The sequence below is a fragment of the Syngnathus acus genome, chromosome 23, assembly GCF_901709675.1.
Source record: "Syngnathus acus chromosome 23, fSynAcu1.2, whole genome shotgun sequence".
NCBI lineage: Eukaryota > Metazoa > Chordata > Actinopteri > Syngnathiformes > Syngnathidae > Syngnathus > Syngnathus acus.
Window position 1 is genome coordinate 4199686 of NC_051107.1, and position 22323 is coordinate 4222008.

General features: G+C 47.7%; 1 long non-coding RNA gene across 1 annotated transcript in view; it reads left to right on the forward strand.

Moving 5' to 3' along the window:
- LOC119117340 overlaps positions 1–22323 on the forward strand; it is a 55095-nt gene that overhangs the window by 9218 nt on the left and 23554 nt on the right. Inside the window, exon 5 of the long non-coding RNA XR_005096499.1 lies at positions 6664–6880. This is a non-coding gene — a long non-coding RNA (uncharacterized LOC119117340). The remainder of the gene's footprint in view (positions 1–6663; positions 6881–22323) is intronic.

Sequence of the window (22323 nt, forward strand, 5' to 3'; positions counted from 1 at the left end):
ATCGTTAACTCCCCTTACAACAACCCTCAAATGCGTGCTGATTGATTTTGGTGCTGTAAAGCACTTAAAAGCTGCCATAGCCATTTAATGAACAGTGTCAAATCGGTCTTTGGGGTGAAATCTACCGTAGTCCGCTGACCAGGCCCACAGTGACCCATCTGGAGTCGCGGGAAAATTCCTGCTGGGCTGCTATCGCGTCCATCGCATCCTTCGATTCCCTAACCCTTCGTACTCTGCCAAAAGTAAATCTGAAACAAAGCCGCCCTTCGAAAAGTCAACATACCGACATAGTCACGGTTTTGTCAAATGGATTCAGGGTACACTCAAAAGCACACAAATAGCCCGCCGCTAAACAAACCACTCCCTGAGGTTTTTAATCAACCTCGTATCGCCGTGCCAACCCCTCCCGGGGAGCAGTGTCAATGAGCACCGCCGCACGACACGGCCCGATGCACAGGCAGCTAAATAGCTTCTGATGGAGTGACTCCCCCCCCCCCCCCCCCCCCCCCCCCCCCTTCGTTACATTTGCATGGATTATCTTTGTCTATTTGACCAGGCTGCATGTGTCAGCAAAGCACGCACGGTAAACAGTTGCAGTCGATCGGCCGGGGAAGCCGCACACATGATGCTAATACGCCTGCAGTACTTGAGAACCAAACCCCCCTTACCATCCCACCCACCAAAAGCATCAAACCGGCTAGCTCGAGTCTAAACCCAGAGGTGGCGATATATATTCCGACGGTGACAGTCAATTTAGGACGATCTTAAGCTTCTCTTTCCTGGAGATTATCGATCAGGCTTTGCTCATATTTACCTGACAGACACTCAACGCCGTAATGTGTCCAGGAGACATATATCAAAAGTGTTTCATACCCCCAAAGGACTGTTAGCGGGAAGATTAGATTTAATACCAGACATGCAAATGAATCCCGTCCCAGCCATCAATTTATGCCGTCCATTTAACGTTTTGAAACGTTGCCAACAATGTAAAGTAGTTCCGAGCTGTGACCGGCCTGCTTATGTTCCTCTTATATCCCGTATCAGGCTAAAAAGTCCTTTTTTGCGTGGACATACCCCATTTGTTCTCAAAAAAAAAAAAGCCCATAAATGTCAAAACACCATCTCCAATCATTTCAGGGTAGACAAGTTTGAAGCGAGGGCTTGAAAACATTTGTTAAACAACGGTGAGACGGCAATTCCGATCGCTATCCTGCGCGATACCGGCGCAAAACGCTCCGTCACGCTTGACGGCCTTCTTCCCTCCCGAACGCGTGCTTACATTTTAGTGTAGGGAGTCGAGCCAAGTGTTGCGCTTGCCCGTTGCATTTCATCTAGTTGTCTTCTCAAATCACTAAATTTAAAATCGTACCGTAAGCCGTCATCAGGCCTTAAAAAAAAAAAAACTGGACAGTAATTCCTTTCTGATGGCAATCAAGTTCTCAGTAGTTTCATTCCCTGCCATGTACGATCATTTAGGAAGACCGACATACCGACCTTAAACCAAATCGGGTGATTCCTGAAATACACGGAATTGCGTAATCGTCCGATATTTGCCGGTTGTTGTCAAACAGGCGCAATCTGTTCCCTAAGCTCCCTGGCAGCTCTGCGGGAGTGCGGTGAGTAGATGCACGCACGGCGTATTACAACACGTTTTTTTCGGCATCCCACCTCAAGGCGACTTCGCATCCCCGCAGACTCACGCTATGTCAGTACGCTCGCCGTCGTCCCCCCCCGTCTGCCCGTGTTGACGTCTCGCCGCTCTGACAGGCACGCCGGAACTGACAGGGTGATTTGTACTGCGGTGCAAACAAGCCCGGCTACATCAATTCCCGCTAGATGGAGGAACTCGTAAAATGCCTCGCAATTCCACTGTGCCTTTTACATATTGTTTTGGCTTGAAAGGTTGAACCGCATAGCAAGCTCGCAGGTTCAACAACTTATCTTCGGAAAGTACTTGCTCTCTCGTGAGACGTCAATGTTTTTTTTTCCTGGTACGGGGTCAGGTTGACCACGCATGGCAGAACTCAAATCGGACCGGAGTGCCAAAACAGAAACTTTTGGAAGCTGATTACGTCGTCTTATTTTGGCGGGAACTCTAAAATAAAAGTTCTGCCTTAGTACTTTTGACACTTGACTTTTAACACAAGACATTTTTTGGCATTTGAGTACGCACCTTGAAAGCCACGCTAGAATTCATTAGTGCGGATTTAATTAAATATCCCGCCTACAAATCTGTAATCAACAGCCAAATCCTCATTCCTTGGCCTCATCACAATTAGCCGTTAGTGGAGAATGCTTCCAATAATCCCTTCCTGTTTGCATTGTGCCGCTACATTTTTACGAGCGTTAACTTTTAATTAGCGTGCGGCGGTTTTGATGCATATCAAAGTCAAAGTCAAAGTCAAAGTCAGCTTTATTGTCAATCCCTTCATATGTCAAGACACACAAAGAAACCGAAATTCCGTTTCCTCCATCCCACGGTGACGAGACATACAAGTAGGCGACACAAAACAAAAACAAGAAGAAATAAATAATAAATAAAATAAAACGAGCGATGAATAAAAACAGACCAATAACCCATTGAATATGAGGGGCAAAACCAAGCCAGTGAGCATACAGCAAGAACAGGACGCTACGCTGAAAGGGGGAGCGAGTTCAGGATCCTAACAGCCTGGAGTACGAAGCTGTTGGAAAGTCTGGTGGTGCGGGAGCGCAGGCTCCTGTACCGCCTCCCAGAGGGCAGAAGTTCAAACAAAGAGTGAGCGGGGTGACTCACATCACTCACAATCTTGGTCGCCTTGCGAGTGAGATGGGAGGTGTAAATGTCCTTCAAGGAGGGGAGAGAAGCACCAATAGTCTTACTAGCCGTTTTCACAATGCGCTGCAGGGCCTTCAAGTCTTGGTCAGTGCAGCTGCCACCCCAGACAGCAATACAGCTGGAGAGGACGCTCTCAATGGTGCCGCGGTAAAAAGTAGTCATGACGGCCGGAGGAGTCCCCGCTCGCCTGAGTTTCCGAAGGAAGTACAGGCGGCGCTGGGCCTTCTTCGCCAGCGACGCGGTGTTGGTGGACCAGGAGAGATCCTCACTGATGTGCACCCCCAGGAACCTGGCGCTGCTCACTCTCTCCACCACAGCACCGTCGATGGTCAGCGGCAGGTGTTGGGCGTGACCCTTCCGGAAGTCAACGACAATCTCCTTGGTCTTGTCGACGTTCAGCAGGAGGTTGTTGTCCCTGCACCACGCGGTCAGAAGGTCAACCTCCAGCCTGTATTGAGTCTCGTCTCCCTTGGTGATGAGACCCACCAGAGTCGTGTCGTCAGCAAACTTCACTATGCGGTTGCCGCTGCAGGTGGCAGCGCAGTCATGCGTCAGGAGGGTGAAGAGCAGCGGACTGAGCACGCAGCCTTGGGGGGCCCCTGTGCTCAGCGTGATGCTGGCGGAGATCTTGTCGCCAACACGTACCACCTGTGGCCTCTGACAGAGGAAGTCCAGTAGCCAGTTGCAGAGGCCGGTACTGAGGCCCAGCTTGTCAAGTTTGCTGATGAGACGCTGCGGCACAATGGTGTTGAAGGCAGAACTGAAGTCCACAAACAGCAACCTCACATACGAGTCCTTCCCCTCCAGGTGGGTGAGGGCCGAGTGGAGGGCAGAGCAGATGGCATCCTCAGAGGACCGTTTGGCTCGGTACGCAAACTGGAAGGGGTCAATGGTGGGAGGGAGAACTGATCGGATGTGCTCCAAGACAAGCCGCTCAAAGCACTTCATGACGATGGGCGTAAGTGCCACGGGGCGGTAGTCATTGAAGCAGGACGGAGCAGGCTTCTTCGGCACAGGTACGATGGTGGCTGCTTTGAAACTCGACGGGACGATGGCCTGCTGCAGGGAAGTGTTAAAGATGTCCGTGAAGACACCCGTCAGCTCACCAGCGCAGTCCTTCAGCGCCCGACCCGGGATGTTGTCCGGGCCCGCCGCCTTACGGATGTCGATAGCGGCAAGCGTCCTCCTCACGCTGTCGGCGGAGAGGCACAGGGGCAGCTCGTGGGAAGGGGGAGTGGCCTTCAGCGGGCAAGTGTTGTTCTGAGCGTCGAAGCGAGCAAAGAAGCGGTTGAGGTCATTGAGCAGACGGACGTCGCCATCACAGCTCTGCGGCGCGGGCTTGTAGTCCGTGATGGTCTGAATGCCCTGCCAAAGGCGCCGTGCGTCCCTGCTGTCCTTGAAGTGGGCGGTAATTTTGCCCGAGAACGCCCTCTTCGCTTCTTTGATGCCCCGGGACAGGTCGGCCCTCGCAGTCCTCAAGCCAGCCTCATCCCCCGCCCGGAAGGCTTTGTCCCTGGCCCTCAGCAGCCTGAAGACAGCCCCCGTCAGCCATGGCTTCCGGTTTGCCCGAGTGACGACGGATACTGAGTGTGTCACATCATCAATGCACTTCCCGATGTAGGAGGAAACAGAGTCAGTATACTCCTCAATGTCCGCCCGACCGTCGCAAGTGGCCGCCCTCCTAAACACGTCCCAGTCGGTAGAGCCAAAGCAGTCACGAAGCGCATCAGAGGCACCCTCAGGCCACACCCGCACCCGCTTGCGAACTGGTCTGGATGTTCTCACCTTTTGTCTGTATGCGGGCAAAAGCATAACAGTGAGTATCCTCCGCGTACTGATGTTTGTCCAGCTGGCGGAGCGGCGGGGCTGGCGATCGATGATCGCCTGCCTGCGAGGGTGGGCGCGGTCGGAGTTGCCCCTCCCCGGCAGAGCGTGTGTCTTCTGGGCAGAACGTGTGGATTAAGGGAGGCCTGAACTTGAAACGAGAAAGGACAGAACAGTCAATAACACACTGATTAATGATAATGGCATGCAAGCCAGGGGGCTAATCTGTCCAAGATCTTTTTTTTTTTCTTTTCTAAATCTAAGAAGCGTGGGCTAATAACATCGAGGACAGGAAGGGAAGGCGAGGAAGCCCGCGAATGTTTGTTAATCCCTTCACCTTTCATAAATGCGATGCGAGCCGGTAATGCGGCGGCTTTGGCACGACTTGGACTTTGACACTGCGGTGCAATCCGGATTTGGACTGGGTCCAGTCGTATTGTCTTTCTTGACTATCGGAGCTTTTCAAGATGGTTCTCTACCATAATCATGAAAAGCTTACTTACCGAATTCCTTCTGCCAAGTTGAAGAGGTTCTGATCTATAGATTTGCCACAAGCGTGGGTTAATTTATGCCCCCTCGCATAATCATAACAGAACGACAGGAATGTTGACAGTCGCATAACGGATTGGATAATGCCTCGAGTGTTTATCCCAGAACCTTGTCATCAGTCTTTAGGATTTGCTCTCTTCTGGTCTTGATGGGTAAGGCCCACTCAACTTAGTGCTCTTGATCTACATAGGCATCATTAAGAAAGTCAGATCAGCTTTCAATGAGCCATAATAAATTTGGCCTTTGTTTTTGTTACTTTCATATCTGAAATGGAAACTGTTGATTTATTACAGAAAGCCTTTTCCTGCTTTGGGGTCCGAACTGTCGCATATTATGACAAATGGATTGAATAATTATTATTTAGGTGAGTGGAAGAAATGATATTCACCTTTGATTTTCCCCGTGGAGCAATTAGAAAATAGGCCATCTCAAAATAAGTCGGCAATCAATGACTCAAGGACTTTTCTTGGGTTATCTTTTATGTTGTCCTGCCATCCTTCATCATGAACAAGAATCAGCTTTCTCGGCCCTGAACTTCCTGCTTGATTGGCCCAATAGTTGATTCGCTTTACTCACACACAAAAGGCATCAAGCTGACTGATCTGCGCATAGGAGCCAGAACCGGGCTGATCGATGAGGCCTTGGACTGAGTGGTGGTCGGGAGGGTGGGGAGGTGGGGAGGGGGGCAGTCACGGTGGTAGCAGTCTGGACAGGTAGGCTGACGGACGTACAATCAGTGGGCCAATCGATGGCAACTTTTGCTGAGCTCAGATAAGAACCTGCTCGGGATGCTCAATCGCCGCAGCTGACGCGAGCTTTGGCTTGCCGTGCCAATCGTCCTTTTGCTCCTCACGTCTTCAAATCATGTCTTTGGCAAAACAGAGTATGCAGTGCGGCGTGATAAATGCTTTCCTTATATGTGTATTAGTGTATATCAGCGGAACCATCGATCGAGCTTCATGCTGTTTTGTTTGTCTGACCATCACGCACGCTAATGGCGCCGACGATCGATTCAGTGTACGGAAAACAATGGAGCCAACTGCATGTTTGCTGTTGTCTTTCAATTTACCACTTTCAAATGCATGTCGGCCTGTGCAGAGAAGATTTCCAGTCCGGCCGAAGAATAAATCAGACTTAAAACCCCTCTGGTGCCCTCATTACGGCAGGCTATTGAACCTCAATAGACACCCGGAATGTGTCACGGGAGTCGTTGCCTTCAGGCTCACCATAAAGCTTCGAGTAAAGCAATAAAGCTAAAGTTCGGCTTTGCTTAAGGTAAAAGTTAAGTACTTTAGAATCCGCTTATTTCTCGTCTTTGGCGTTTAGGCGATAGGACCTCGTTGCCATCAGATCAGATCCACTCACAATTTAACTGCGTTAGCTTGAAACGTTGCAGTGACACGCATACTGCTAGGCAACAGAACAATCCAGAACGTATGATCATATCATTTTCTTTCTTTCCCCCGTTTCAGGATTGTGCAGTTAAAAAAACAGCAAGCGGATCCGTCGAGCTCCAGCTCGAGGCATCGGTGTGTGTTTGATCGACCGAGCGGAACCCACCGACATGGCTTGCAGATGTGCTAATAGCAGAGCGACGGGGAAAGCCATCAGACTGACGGCAAAGAACAAAAGTAATTAAAGTGGAAAGGAGCCCGGAGCCAAAGCGCAATGGCGGCTCCACCTTCCAAAGTAAGTGCAGTTTCATATCCAACGGTTACCGCAAAATACATTTCATAAGCTGTGAGCTAGCAGTCAGTGTTAAGTTAGTTCAATTAGAAAGAACAGAAAACAGCCGTAGGACACTACAAAGAGTGCTCTTACTTCAAATAACGTCTGCCGGATTGCTAAATTGACTCTCTGAAGAAAATAGAAGTGGACATCATAGGCCCGCCAAATTACTGCAATTTGTGAAAGCGACGCGCTGCTTGCAATCTGAAAATACCTCGACTGTATTTCACGAGTGCGGGACCAGAAAAAAAAGCTCTCACCGCCCTTCGTGTGAGAGCCACGTACATTTTTGTATGTAAATCTACCGAGTGGGCATTGGGTTGACTATCTGACCTTATAAAAGTCTTTAGTTGTAGCCATGCAGTTACGATCAGAAGGAAACAAACACTTGGGAATCGACGAGTAGCCTGACGACAAAAAAAAAAATACCCGTCTCGGCATACTCAGGGGATCACGGCGTGTCACCAGAAGACGATGAAGTGCCAGACATGAGTGACAGTGATAGCCACTATGGGTCGAGGATGCAATTTTTTTCCCCCCCCAATTCCCAAGGCCTGGCTTTTCTATCCCCGTGACAAGATGAGATGTTGTGCAAGGCGCGCTGAGACCGTCATTGTTTTCCGCGAATGAACTTATACTTGCCTTGTCTCTTAGATTCAGATTGCCGGAGTGCTTTTTCCACTCAAACAATTAGTACTTGCAAGCAAATGTCTTGTAATCATACAATAAACAGCCCTTAGAAATATAGTGTAGACCCACAAAACGGTTAGTTGTATAAAAATGACAGAATATGTCGCGTTAAGCATTAAAAATATGCAGAGGGACCCGGAACCTCGGTTTCACACCTGGTCAAGAGCTATGTAAAGGTCCGTCGTAAATCACCGGATCCGGTCCCCCAATTCTGCCATCGCCACGGGGGTTCAAAGACTCAGGGGATAAAGAAAAATAAAATGAACCCAGCGCTAGATCATAAATCCAGTCTACGGTGAGCTGACAATGCAAAAGGGAACCGGCGCTTTTCCCTCCCGTGTAATTTCGAACCGCGGCATTTGTCGCCGATTGGTTTGTTAGGAATCGTCCGGATTTCTCGGCCTGAATCCAAACTCCCCTTAAATAGCGAACTTTTTTTCAATTACTTGAGAATGTTTGCGATATTTCCCATCAAGTCCATTAAGCTCCGTCTTAGCTTTATATAATGGCGGCCTTATCAAGCGGGCGCCCGCGTGAAAGCAGCCAGCCTCCCTCCTCTTCCCTTTCGTTGACTATCTCCGCCATTTATTTCGCCGGGCGGACAAGCCAATCTTGTTTTGTGCAGCTGTTGCCATCCACCGAAGCTGGCCTGGCTTACTTGTATCTCCAACTTCATCAAGCTCCTGATGAAACCCATACTGGCCCTTCTCCAGATAAGCTGAGGCGGGCAACGAGATATATCCATCATTCCTCTACTTAACACACAAATGTGCTTACCTGTGTGTGTGTGTCGGGTCTTGATATACGGCCGGGGTAACGCCACAGTTTTCCTTTTAGAGAATTTGCACATGAAAAGCAAGTAGGGAGAAAAATGTCACTTCTTAATCAAGATGGAGCTTTCTGTTGAATTTCCTTCTTAATTCCCAGAAGGAAATGTTGAACAGAAACAACAGCATCACTATATCGACTCTTCTGAGAATTGAACAGGAAGTTCTCGGATTTTTTTCTTTTTGGATACAATTTCACATCGAGCACATTGAAATGACCGTCCGCCCTGTTAATCATCCTCGCGGCCTCACAAAATGAAATCTCATTAATCCGGTAACCTGCCACACACACACACACACACACACAAACAGTCTGGCTTCAGCTCGGTACTTTATCATCTCACAATTGTAAATCTCGTATGTTTGTGAGCCAAGAGACCCAGGTTGAGCTCTACCTGGGAATTGTTGCTCATGTGGTGAAGGACCAAAGGTTGCTAGGTGGAGCTAATTGACTTGCGTTACCAACATAAAATATGATTGCTTGTCATGACAGTGTGGCCAAAGCGTTGCATAAATATGAACAGAAAGATAAATTGCACTCTGGGTAATGCGTGGGCACGTCGCTCCAGATATTAAAAGCGTTTGGCTGATGTATTCTCCTCTCTGTCTTTTGGTCACAGTGTACACAAGGTCATTCCGTTACTGATCGATAGCTTGTATCGAGCCGTTCAATCGATGCCAACAAATGAAATTAAGCTTGCGGGGTGGCTCAAATGATCTCGCGGCGATTAATAACACACCGTCAAGGCGTCGGCGCTCGACACATCACGCGGGAGGATTTCCTTTGCCTTGTTTCCTCGAGGTAAAACGCGCGGGAACAAAGCGCCGCTAATGGTGTTTATCTGCGGGAGCGCCATTTGCCGTTAACAGCGAGGAGAACAAATGGTTTTGTTTACAGAGCTGGAAGTATATTGCTTTTGGATTCCTGTCATTTTAGAGAAGCCAAAAAAATCGTCACTCGGCTTCTAAATCTAAAGTGTTTGGTGTTTTGTGTTTGCTCGCGCACACCACGGCGGTAAACAAATTATTCACCGCGCCGTAGTTGTAAATACGATTTTCGCGTTACTGGAAAAACGTGGAGGTGACGATCGAGCCCGCTTAGCGACAAATTACGAGACGACTGCGAGGCCTCGTTATTGCTTCGAAACGAAAATCAAGTCTCATTGTTTGCCCGTCTTTCTCGCCTATTCTGCTCCAAAGTACACAAGTTGTAATTCAAGCTAACGACGCTAATAATCGCCCCGATCATTTTCATGATCTGTGCTTTCGCCGCTCTAAGTAGAGAAATGGTTTTCCGCTTTGCTCTCGGCTCAAGAACCATTTGTTAAGGTGTGTTTATCATTCACGGTGACCTCGGTTAAGTGTCCTGAGAATTATATTTAAGGCCGCCGCTCCCAGTCGGCAATTAAGTACAATTCATTACAGCAGTCACGCGAGGCCTACCGGGGGGAAAGGTAGGAGCAAAAGGAAAAAAAAAACAAAGGCGAAACAGATGGAGGAGCGAGAGGACCGGCCCGAGCAGGGAGAGGAATAAGAAAAGCGCCACTAGGCCACGCCCCCGAATATCTCCGTACTCACGCCGCGCTCGCTCTCCTCCCGAGTCATTTTGCATTCAGAATCCGATTTGTCACACGTTCTGACTCGGGAGTCGTGCTCATCAGTCTGGAAGTGCACTTCCTGTTCTTTTTAACTCGTTGGCTGCCAGCCATTTTGAGAGCCTGCAAAAAAATACATTTCCAATACTGTATCACGCTGATTTGAACAGCCTTATCAGAAAATTGAAACGCAAAATGCAAACAGTATCCTTGCACTTTCTTGTTGGCGTAATAACGGTGATTGCTTTCTCCTCGGCGCCGTCCCGATCCATTTCCTATTTGTCATTTCTTACGGCGACAGCTACGGCCATTAGCTTGAAATATACGCCGTCAAGTCGTCCGAGTGGTTTAAATACCGGCACCGTCGTTGACCTTTGACATTGCACTCAAAGGAGAGGAGCAGATAAATCCCACTTCGGTTTTGGTTGAACCGAAAATATTTTCTCCGTAACCCGCAGACATGATGTCACACAAACCGTACATAAATCCATCCGAAAGTATTTATTGCGTGATTTATCAAAATAAAACCACATCAACCCTTTTCCCCCCCCCAAACAGTGATTTTGTTTTGTGACATCACTCTTGCGAGAGCCGAGTAACAAACCCTAAGTACTCTTTTATCATTTAATTTTTTTTCTCCCCCCCAACCTGTCTCGCCGAGCGGTACCACAGTTTTCGGCGTACTTGATGACTTTGCCGACCATTTGCCTTTTCCTCAAGCGCTCCCGCTATGAGGTCATCACTTCTCCCGTAAACTGTTGTGACAGCTGTTGAATGGACTTGCCATTACATTAGACAGTCACGTTCCCCCCAGCTTGCCCGCTAATACCCCCCCACCTCCACTTAAATGTAAATTTTGCATCATTTCAAGTGTGTTAATGAGTTAAATGATCTTTGCAAAGAGGCACGCGCCGCCACAGCGCAACACAAAGCCGGCGGCTCATAATGAATTACAAAAGCGGCAATTAATAGCTAATTAAACCGTATCAATCACGCCGGTCAGGTCGAACTAATAATGATTAATGGGTGAAATCTTCAAAAATGAACCAGAGCACATTTCTATCGAGCGCAAGTTAAGACACTTGAAAAGGGGAGATATCGGACGCCGTGGAAAACGAGTCAATTGAAATTCCTTCGCTGATTGGACGGGATGCATTGGCTCAGACACTCGCGCGCTAATTCGGTATTCATGAGGAAAATAAGTAAATCATTTCTGATCCGGCGCTGTCCGAGCGTATGTATGCTAATTGCTAGACTTTGATGGGATGCTTATCAACGGTAAATGAAAAAAAAAAAAAAAACGTTCACGCTAATAGCTTGGAGATGCAGATCAGGAGACTCTAGCCTTAGCAAAGAATGATTGTAGCTCGTTAGAAACGGCACGCTATCGGAATATATGAAGAGCCAATCATTATTCATTCAAATAGAGGTCAGCCGCACGCCGCGTCTTTTTTTTTTTTTTTTTTCTTTCCTCTAGATTATAAATTTCTTCTCCCTGTCTGTCCTGCTCTTCTTCCACCCACCACCCCCGCAGCGCTTGAGAAAGTCTACTGAATTTAAATGGGATAAATCATAAATCTGATTAGGTGAATATTCTCTGTGATCTGGAGGGCAATATGGGGAGAAAGGTGATGAATTGGAAATGATGAGAAGACTTGGCTCATTTTTATTTTCTCTCCCTCCTCGGCGTCACCCGGCCCTCCCATCAGGAGTTTTCCTTGAATAATTTACCAGCACGACAATAATGGGAAGTACTTCATTAGAGCAAAAAGCTCTCGCGGTGTCGGCAATGTCTCTTAATTGAGAGTCCTTGGATGAATCCGGATAGGGAGTGCTACAATTTCAACAGTCTGGAGATTTATTATCGCAACCTTTCAGTCTAAACCGCCGCCGAGGTTGCGGCGCTGGCCCCTAACTTGCTCTTAATGGCGACTCAAGGTGGACCGAAGTGCATTTCCTCCGCCTCCAGATGTTGCTTCTGGCGCTCAAGGCCGCAATCGGAGAGTCTGGCTTATGCGTAAAAGCTCACCGCCGAATAAATATACCATGCAAAAAAAAAAAACGTTTTAGGATAATCTCTCATTGTCTCCGGAAAGTTTGCCTCACCCTGAGGCCGCAGACATATAATGGCAACCTGTAAGCAAACACGAGCACTTTCGGAAGGGATTAGTTTCCGACCCCGGCTATCCCATGGCCGAAGGAAGTCGCCCCGCGGAGCCGTGTCTGCTCCGTCGGGCCCGGAGCGACGACGGAATAGCCATGTGAATAAATGGATTCCCCCGCGGTCTCCATCCATCTATCCGCTCATGCCAAACAACGCATCTTAAAGTAAGCAGCACATAAGCTGCAAAAAATTGCCCCCCCCAATCTCAGCATTACCCCCGTCCTCGGTATCTCCCGCCCCGATAGAGAATATCGCAGCGACCGACGCGTTTGAGCCACAAACGCCCTCTATTTCGCCATCTCTCACTTTCACCACGCCTCCATTGGCGGCTGAGCGTGTGTCGGGATGCTATCGTGCCCCAGGCAATCAGAGATACAGTCATATGTCACAAATAGGTGTCAACTCTTATTACAGTGTGTGGGGGGGGCGGGCGGTCGAAGGCGAGAGGAAACTCACTTATCAGGAAGGACATAGCCTGGGCACATCCCTTCTTCATGCCTTAGCTGGCTATTAACTTGTTTCCTTTCACAGGCCGACCGTATTTTAGCAGTAACACAAATGTAATGCCGCTTCCTGTCCACTCTGTCGCACTATTCTTCTTTCACCTGTAAACGGAGTCTTGTTTATTCATTTTGAAGTCAGGTAGCAAGGTACTAATTTGTCGTTATTTTTATTTATTAATTTAATATATTCAAAAACATTATCTTTGAGGGATTTTACGTTTGACGTTTGGGCTTGCACATGTAGGCGAATGGGTGCGGAGAGAACATATAAAGAATTTTACTTGACTTCCCCTTTTAAGGAAATGCTCAGTCACTCAAGAGACACATTTTCCATGATTGGACGCGATGTGACGTCCTAAGAAAGTCATAGAATGGCGAAAGCCCATGTTCTCGCATCATCCGTCATACATGGCTCATGGTGCATTGGCCTCGCTAACGTGTCGTGCTACACTTATAGCCCCCGAGGTCGCACTTATGCAATCGCCGCCTTTGAAAGACATTCCGCAGTGTCGTTAGTACCGCTTCGTACGTAACAAGTGCCTTTTAACAGCTCTAATGCCTTTTGGTGCCGAAACGTTCACTTCAGTCCGAAAATCGGACACGTTTGCTGTGTGCGTATAGTATTTGTTTATCCAGGTGAAAAAAAACCAAACTAAAATTGGCCTTAAATAGACTGTAGGTTTTAAGGCAAAGAAAACTTTGTGTTTTTACATTTCCTTCCCTCGCGAATCATTTTTTTGTTTACGCAACATCGTAGCAGGAAATTTCTGTTTGTTCAACATTTCTCCTCCGCACAATTTACTCATCATTATCACACAGCATCTCCCTGTTTCTATTTCTTTCCTCTGTGGTTTTTATCTGGCGCTCCATCTTTGACCACGCGTCCCCCCCCTCGAGCAGAGGCGCGGGGGGGGGGGGGGGGGGGGCGCTCGGCAAGCTTCCACCGGCGAGATGGGCAAAAATCAGCCAGCCAGGAAGAGTCAGCCATCAATCTTCCTTTGCTGTCATTGCCTTATTCGCCCTCTCCTGCTCCCCTTCACTATCATTTCCTCTGTCTGCGCTCTATCTTCCTCGGTCTGTCCGGCTCGCCCACCACCCTTTCTAATCCCGACTTCAGTCAAGGTTGGACATGTGACGGCTGTCCGGCTAGACCAATATAAGCCTCGTCTCGCCCTGCGCTTTATTACTCCTCTGTCTCGATAGCATCTTCAGGAATCTTCATTGTGATTTTTTTTTTCTCGCACTCTCTGTCCCCTCAGTGGGCGTCTTTTTGTTTGGGTGAGATGTACCTTTAGTGCAAAGCCAAAAGTGGAAAACCTCAACAGATGGTTTCAAAATGCGGGGCGATCCAGGCTCCGCTTTCGTACTTGGCGCTGGCAAATGTCCCTGAAGCCTCTTTTCAAGGCAAATATGCTGTTGGTTCAACTCGAAGCCGCTAATTAAGCTTCTTTTGTCAAAAAAAGAAAAATTAGCCGGGATCTATAAAGATAAAACCGCAGATTAGATGTAAACCTTGTTAAATACCTAACGGTCTTCAAAAAGGGAATCGAGTTATGGCCTCTTGTTCAGTGGCTAATACCGGAGTGTGGGGATCACAGGGGGGGGGTGCTTTAACCTCCCCTGTCAGCCCTAATTAATGAGCTAATTAAGGGCTCAGGTTGAATTAAAGGTAGACACCTTAAGTGCCCTCGGGCTGTTCAGATAAGTGGCGCCGGGACGTAACGTTACAAAGACGGACGGCGGTTTCCCGAGCGGAGGTCAACCCGGACGGCCGTCGTTCGATGGCGATGTAATTTGGAGCGCGCCGGGCGACAGCCGGTGAAATGCGGCCGTCGACAAGGACTCGCCCGGAAAAATCATAGCGGTTTGTTTGCCATTACAGGTCGGTGCTGATAAGCGATCGGGCGAACATAAGGAGAATTGAAGAGGCTCTTTTGGGCAGTTTGCTGTGATTACATTACATCGCCTGCTGCAGTCGTAAAATCAGCCGATTTAAAGCAAACATAAAACGCTCCCCCGGGGATCATTTTCGCATGATGGATTTTTTAGTGCCTTCTCCTTCTCCCCGCTGGGGCTTCTATATGTTTTTATTTTTTCTTTATTTTTAGTGTTTTCAATTTCCCAACTTTCTTTACTTGGGAAATACAATTCCAAATATTGATTGATTGTCCGTCGAGGAGATAAAGGCGGCAGATGCAGTCGTAAATGTGCTACTACCAGATTAAAAACAATACGAGATGAGCACGGGTGCCGCCGCCGCCGTCGTCGTTTTAGCACAAATGAAAAGATTGAAGGACTCGGAAACTCTCCCGGCCTCCCGTGTCATAACCCGTCATTTCATTTCAAACGTCCATCGTAACCTTTCTCGTAAAGATAACGAATGCAATCAAGTGAAATCATTCCGGAACGGCTTGGGCGGCCATTAGCCAGAGACACAGGTGGCTTTTCCAGCCCGTCGTTACCCTAATCCAAAACCACCGCGGGGCAGCCCGCAGTCATTTTGTCAGGCAAACAAGTTGAATTCTTATTACATTCACAGTGATCTTTTTCTGTCCATTGGGCAGAGGTAATTAGCTCATTTCTCTCGCCGCGCTATATGAGCCAATATCATAGAGGACGCAGCCTGTGGGCGTTCCTATCAGCGCGTTGTCCAATGTCTCCCGCGAGATTCATCAGCCATACGGCAAAGTCACGTTGTCGCAAGGAAAGCTTTGAGATTCAAGATGCAGTCGGCCGAACAAACGGTTCAAGGCGCATATCGTTGATGCACGAGCTCTTGGAGTTCCTATAAATCGCCCGCTGAGTTGACTGCCGAGTTGCGACCAAAGTCAGGCTCCAGTTGTCCTCCCAGTGCGTCCTCTGATGTCAGTCACTAGTTTGACTCCCGCCGGTCGAGCTCTGTCGGACCGGCCCGTCTCTCTCCCTTCCTGGGGTTCTTCACATATGCCAGAGTGTAATCTGACATTTCCTGGCTCGGCCGCAGGCGCGATCTCAAACGTCGCCCCACCTTCACCTTGAGTGTTTACACTCCTCTATGAACTTAGCGTTGCCCAAACACTCCATCTAAATGTCACGGCGAGTTGTTGAAATAGACCGCCGACGATCCAGTCCGGCTTGTCCTCCCGAGCCGCAGTCCTCACAGTGCTCTTCCTCATCTTTTCTCCATTTTTTTTTTTTCAGGCTCACTGAACTGAGGGAAAATGACATTTAATTACAGGAGAGCAGTCACGCAGTTTGGCTAATTACAATCCCGGGAGTTCAGTCATCATATCTAATTAACTTTCACTTTCATGAAAGCTTAATGCAGCTCCATAGGATGGCGCCGCATGTGCCGCACTTGAGCACCATTGACAAATGTCTGACAATTCATTTCTGTTTTGACTTGGCGTCTTCTCATTTACAAGCAGCGGAGGGTTAATGGCTGTTTTGGGGGGTCTTTATTTCATATTGGACCCTTTTTTTACGACGACTAAAGAGACTATAAAAAGATATTCATAATTGATCGAAGCCGGAATTATGCCTAAATAGGAATGAATATAATCAATCACTTGGATGGTGGTGGTAATTCCTGGCCGTATCGATTGCTCAAAACGCGGCGCGCAGTCTGATTCACATTCATTATGACACTCTCAGAGGACAATCAATTCATTATTATGCCTGCCCTTGACCACATTGTTAGTGTGCTTACTGGGGCATAATCCTTGGAGTGCATGCGAGTGCTTGTTGGAGTCATTTTTCATATGCACACCGCACTTGACAATATACTCGATCTCATCTCACACAAGACATTTTTTTGCCTGTGTGTTTTTATTTGTTACCTAGTTGGCTTTTAGTGTGTATTCTATTTATTGAAAAAAATTCAAGCAGGGGCGGAGCTAGTACGGGGTGCTGCTCTCCACCCACCCCACTGGCCACACCCACATCTCAATAAGCATTGATACTCGGATTTATTTTTATTTTATTGTCATCACTGAAAAAAAATCTAGCTCCGCCCCCGAGTCGCCGATTTAGCGATTCACTTAAATACGGCCATCTTGTTTGTATGCGTTACGCTAAGGTGGCTATAGGTGGGCCAAGCTAATACCGAAAGGTTTTCAATCACTCGTGGCATTATGGGATTTCCTAGGTCACGTCAAGCTTGTCTTATCAATCTATTGACATGGCACCTGTGGTTGCACTGGTGTAGGAGACGGTCGCTGCTCCGCCATGGACGAATACTAATAGGGATGCAGATAGCTCTGGCTTTGGCCGTCTCAGCAGACATTGATCCCCCTGCAGACTTCCAAGGTGGTGACAGATGGACTGTCACCTCCGAATGAGATGAGATTGGGACACGTCCCTTCACATCTTCCTCAGTCACCGCACTCCACTGAGTTTGGCTCGGAGTGGGTCTCCCTTTGTGTTGCCGCTCCGTCGTTGCTTCCCCTTTCCCCCCACAGTCTCTAGTTGGAGGGTCTCCCGCATATTCAAAAGGTTACAGCTTGAATCCCTGCACCTGCCATCTGTCATTTTTGCTGTCAGTCCCGACAGTAACTTGTCGATCTCTACTAATGGTAACTAATGAAATGAGGCAAGGGGGGGTTGTTACTGTCGTTGTGTCTTCTCAGGAGAGCTGAAGAGGATTTTGAAGAGGTGATTTGTTAGCTCGCTGGTTTACACACAAGACAGCATTCCGTTTTGGTGCCGATCCGGAGAAGATTTTAGATAGATCCTGCCAGCCTGGATTTTATTTTTATACCACAGAATCGTTCGCAATTCTTTTTCTCTGACCTTAACTGTCAGTGTAGGACTTTGGGCCCTGAGAAGCATCACACTCAGGCGGTCTGGCAACAACAAGTACGCTATCCTAAAAAGTCTCTTAAATCACCTCTTGTCCCGATTCTTATCCCCAGCAGATCCCTTTGACCGTGTCTGCATGGCGTGTGTGGGTTTTAGTGTTGCAAGGAGAAATATCTTGTTCTCTCATCTGAAACTTCAAATGAATTTCCTTTTGAGGGCTTTTCTCAACATGCCCGGATTATTGGATTAGCCGGCAGTCTACATTTGGACAACAGTCCGAAAAGCCTTTCGGACATGTCTTCTGATTAAAAAGGAATAAAACTCGGCACGTCCAGCCGTACCTTGAAAGCGATTGGGACCGAAGCTTTTTAAATCACCTGTTGAGCGGTTTTGACTCGCCATTCCTCTCATCTCCCAAATCCCACTTATCAAGCGCCGGCCACAGCGTCGTATCGAGAGGAGCTATGCAAATGACCGGGAGAGAGGCCAGATCTAATCTTTAGGTTTATTCTAATTAAAAGTGATTTACTTTCCGCACCATCCCTGCGAGGCAGAGGTGCTTAAATGTCCTGCTCTCTGAGGAGATGGCTTCCTCTAACTCAATTAGTTAGCAGAAGATGCACTTGGATAAAGTTTACTCTGTGTAGAACTGCTTAACATGCAATACAAAGCGAATGTGGCGATGCAGCTTGCATCGTGGAATAGTCAAATGTCAAGGTTGAGGGGTTTTGTTTACTTTTCAAGCCTAAACCCGACGCCGCAGATTTTATGCAAATCCCGTGAAACAAAGTATTGTCGAAAGTTGCTATACCAGAAGATTATTCAATGATTAGTAAAACGTGCGCACCCCCCCATGCAGACCTTCATTGATATAGGCACCATTTACCGCTGTCACCCAGCACCCCTCATCAGCAACACCACTTAGTGAATAAAGGTCAGGCAATCAGGCATCTGGAAGGACAGCTAATTTGTCATCCCTCGACAAACGTGTCAGAGTCCGATCTTGTCCGCCGGGCTTGATACCGCAACAAGCCGTAAAGGTTAAGAGATTCAAAGAACAGCCCCCCCCCCCACACACGCCACCCAGCCCCTCTCCTTCCCCCGCTTGCCCCGTTTCCATCTCAACAAGCATCGGGTGGCAGAGCAGAAAATTCAATTTTGGATTTGATACCGTGAGAGTTATGGGGTTTCTCGGATCTAACTCGGAGGGGTGTTTAAGCATGTCGTTCGCCATCGCCGCCTCGCTCCGTTGAACCCGCTAAGATCGAGGTGTCGCCGTCTCGTACACGTGGTTGTCAACCGGCCATTGACCCGACAAACCTCATCCTGTCTTTAACACCGACCTATGGAATGTGAAATGAGCGTTGAAATGTCTTAGTCACCGCAAAGCGTCGTCGTTATTGATTATTTGTGTGCTGGCAGGAAAACGGACAAAAAGCATTAAATATGGATTGAGGTTTAAACACCCATGAGATGACGGCATGTACCTTTTGATCGTTGCGTGGAATAAATCTGAGTGTGCCCACCTTAGGCCTCACAATCGTCCCACCATCCTTTTCCCCACCATCCACGAGAATACATCATGCAAATAATTTACACAAGAAACAAACACAAGCGGCTCTTCCCCACCCCAAAGGAAGACGCCGCCATCCCTAATGAGCCGAGTGACATTTGAATATTTATACCTTTTTTTTTTTTTGGCTCTGAAGAATTTAAGTGCAACTCTATAATTTCATGGCACATTCTTTCGAGAATCAAACGAATCGCTGAACGATGACGCAGCGGTATACCCACAGAGGAGCTGGCGCTTGCTAAAAGTCTAATGAGATTCCAGGTGGGCATTTGAAGGCAGGTGGCGTATTAAAAAGCCCATAAAAGGCCGGGCGGCGGGAAGGGCGTTTGGGACGGGCGAAGACGGCGGCGGTAACAAGAAACAGCACGAGACAAGAGGGGTGTTAGTCGTGGGTCAAGTTGCCTGGGGGCTGGGGATTTAATGGACTTGTGTACAAAGGAAGGGAAGATGCAGGTTGCGGCGCTTGCAGGGAAGAAAACAGATGCTAGCTTTGCAGCCCATCTTGTTTTATTCCAGTGCCAGCCTTAGATTAGCCCAACATGTTTATTTTCTTTGATTTTGGCCCCTCAGAGCTACCATACTAAAGCGTGACTCGAACCCTGAATGCCGCGAGTGGTTTTTAGTTGTTTAACAATAAGATAATAACCAAAAAGGTGCATCCTCTAAAACACGCTAACGCTAAAAAAAAAAACCGCTAAAAATAATTTCCGCTAAAAGTAATCATTATAGCTATCAACAGCAAACATTTTCGTTATGTTTGTCTCATGCATTTTTGAACAGCTCTGTCATTTCTCACTGGTTTTCTGTAATGCGAGCGCGAAGGAAAAGCAGCCCTGGCTGTCAGTAGGCGGATGATCAAGACGATGATATTAAGAGCTCATGCCAGCCCTCTGCAAGCTGGGCTCGTCTGGGAAGTGAAAGTTAAAAAAATAAATAAAAAAATCCCACGTAAAGTATGCGCGGCTACACGCTCAAAGCTAGCAGGTCAGGTTACATAGCAAAGACCTTGCTAAATGAATGTGTCAAATCGTGTATGTTGTTTTCTGGATTCCAATTGTCAATTTAAAGACAGATTCCGAATGATGTTGGGTGTCAATCTAATGACAGCAGGCCAAAGCAACTGAACAGGAAACCAAACGACAAAACTGAAACATTTCTCTCCTCCTAATGCCAAATCAGGCCTGTTCTGAGCCTTGAGAAATGTTCTGCTACTCTTTGGGAATCCACCACTTGGTGGCACTAGCAGCCAAAATCAATGAGGGCCAACTCAGTGTATGGAGCTGTGTGCAAATCACGCTTCGAGAACACCACACGACCGTGGAATGGAATCAAAATGAATCATTTGCTGCATTAATTTGATTAGAGGATGGAAATTCCAGCTTTGGAGCGGCTTTGCATGAGGGCCGCCCAGAAACGCTCACCAACCACAATATTAGGTACTCGTGTAGGATCGAAATTGTGGCCAATGCTAGAGGTGTACCTAATATTGTGACCGTTATGTACTATATATCGTTCAGATCAAGGAAAAAGCTATTTTTGTGCCCGAGATGTTTTTACATTCATCCCCCCCAGTCGGTTTGCTTTTAGTTGGTAGAGCAATTAGGAGCGTAAGCCATTCGGAGCTCAGAGGGGAAGCCACTTTCTGATTCAGGTCATGTCTCCGCCTAAATGTCATTGGCCCGAGTGCAGCGGGTTAATTAAAGGCGTACGCTCGACACGGTAGCCTGCTCCAACCAGATAGTCGGAGGAGAAAGGGATTGACCTGTCCTGAAATCCGATCGATCATTCCTATTCATTTTCAAACCGATGCATGTAATTCCATCTTCGATTCAATACATAAAGCGTAGCCGATCAGATTGCCGATTTTCGAGCCAATTAAAGCAAGCGTGCCCTTTATTCTGCAAAATACGATGTTCACATTGTCAAATATAACGATGCCGCAAAGATACATATTGCCGGCCCACTCTAGGTAATAATCAGGGCTCATGTGTCGCAATAGCGGGTAAATACTCCAGTGTGACTGGGTCGTCCTGTCAGCGGGACTCTGGCGGCAGCAGTGGCCCCCGATAATCTTTCACTAATTTTTATTAAGTGGGAAGGAAAAGGGCAAGTCTTGGCAGCAAAGCACGCACGACATAAATCAACCACCAGGGGGGCGGCGGTTATTATTCACACGACGCTACACGTACGGCTTTGCTCGTTAAGGGAAACGGATGCCGCGCCATATTAAACGTGTCATAATTAGCAAACGGTGAAAGTAATATCGCCGTCCCTGGGAGATTTCATTTCCGTTCTTCCGCCCGGTTTGATTTTGGAAGTGCACAAAGTGGATGCCCCGAGGCAAAGTTTCTCCGTGGCGCTCGCCGCCGTCTCGCTGAAGAAACTCCCAGATAAGACAAATGGTTGAAATGACCTTTGAAAACATCACCATCTCTCAGCCGGCCCGAGAGAGACGAGGGAAGGAGCTATTTCGACGGAGTGCCGGGTAAAAGTGGGTTCCCAAACCGTGCCGGATTTGTCTTGCTTCTCTGAATGCTTTCTGCTCCATTTACACGGGCCCAGTACATTCGTCTCTGTCTCGGACAAGTGAAGAACGAGAAATGAAGGAGTCTTAGTTCTAAAAGCTCTCCGAGTCACTCGTGGCAAATTTCCAGTTCATCGGCAAAGCTACTCGGTGACTCATTCGTGTTTCGGTTGACTTTTCGGAGCACCTGTTGCCGCCCAATTATCTTACTGGCACAGCAGACATTTAAATGCATTTATTTTCACATTTTTTTTGCTCAAATGATTTTCTGGGGTAATTCTTTCGATTCCAATTGATTTTATCTCTGAATGTAACATAATATAATCCAAGAGTACTATTTACAGATTATGTGAAGATATTTTAGCATTGAAAAGGTTTTACTCACAGTTGGAAACGCTTATTTCTGGCTAAATGGCCACAACAGGGTGTCCCTTTTAAAATTCAAATGCGCAGCGACTTGCAAATTAAACGCGTCGGCGCGCTTGTGTGTTCGGGGGACTTCACCGAGGAGATGGAGTCCAGTCTGCGGCATCGCTCGTGTCCCAATTAGCCATGCGGGGCTTTGAATGTGTTTAACCTTAGCGGCGCTTAATCATGTCATTAACAAGACGGGGGGTCGGGGAACTGCCTGCGTGTTGCCACCTTCCTGCTGCAACCCAAAAAAATAAAAATTTCTTTGTGAGGCAGCAATTGTGACCTCTAATTCAAGGAGAGTTTTGGCTACCCAAGGCGTTTTATTTAGCCCCTCT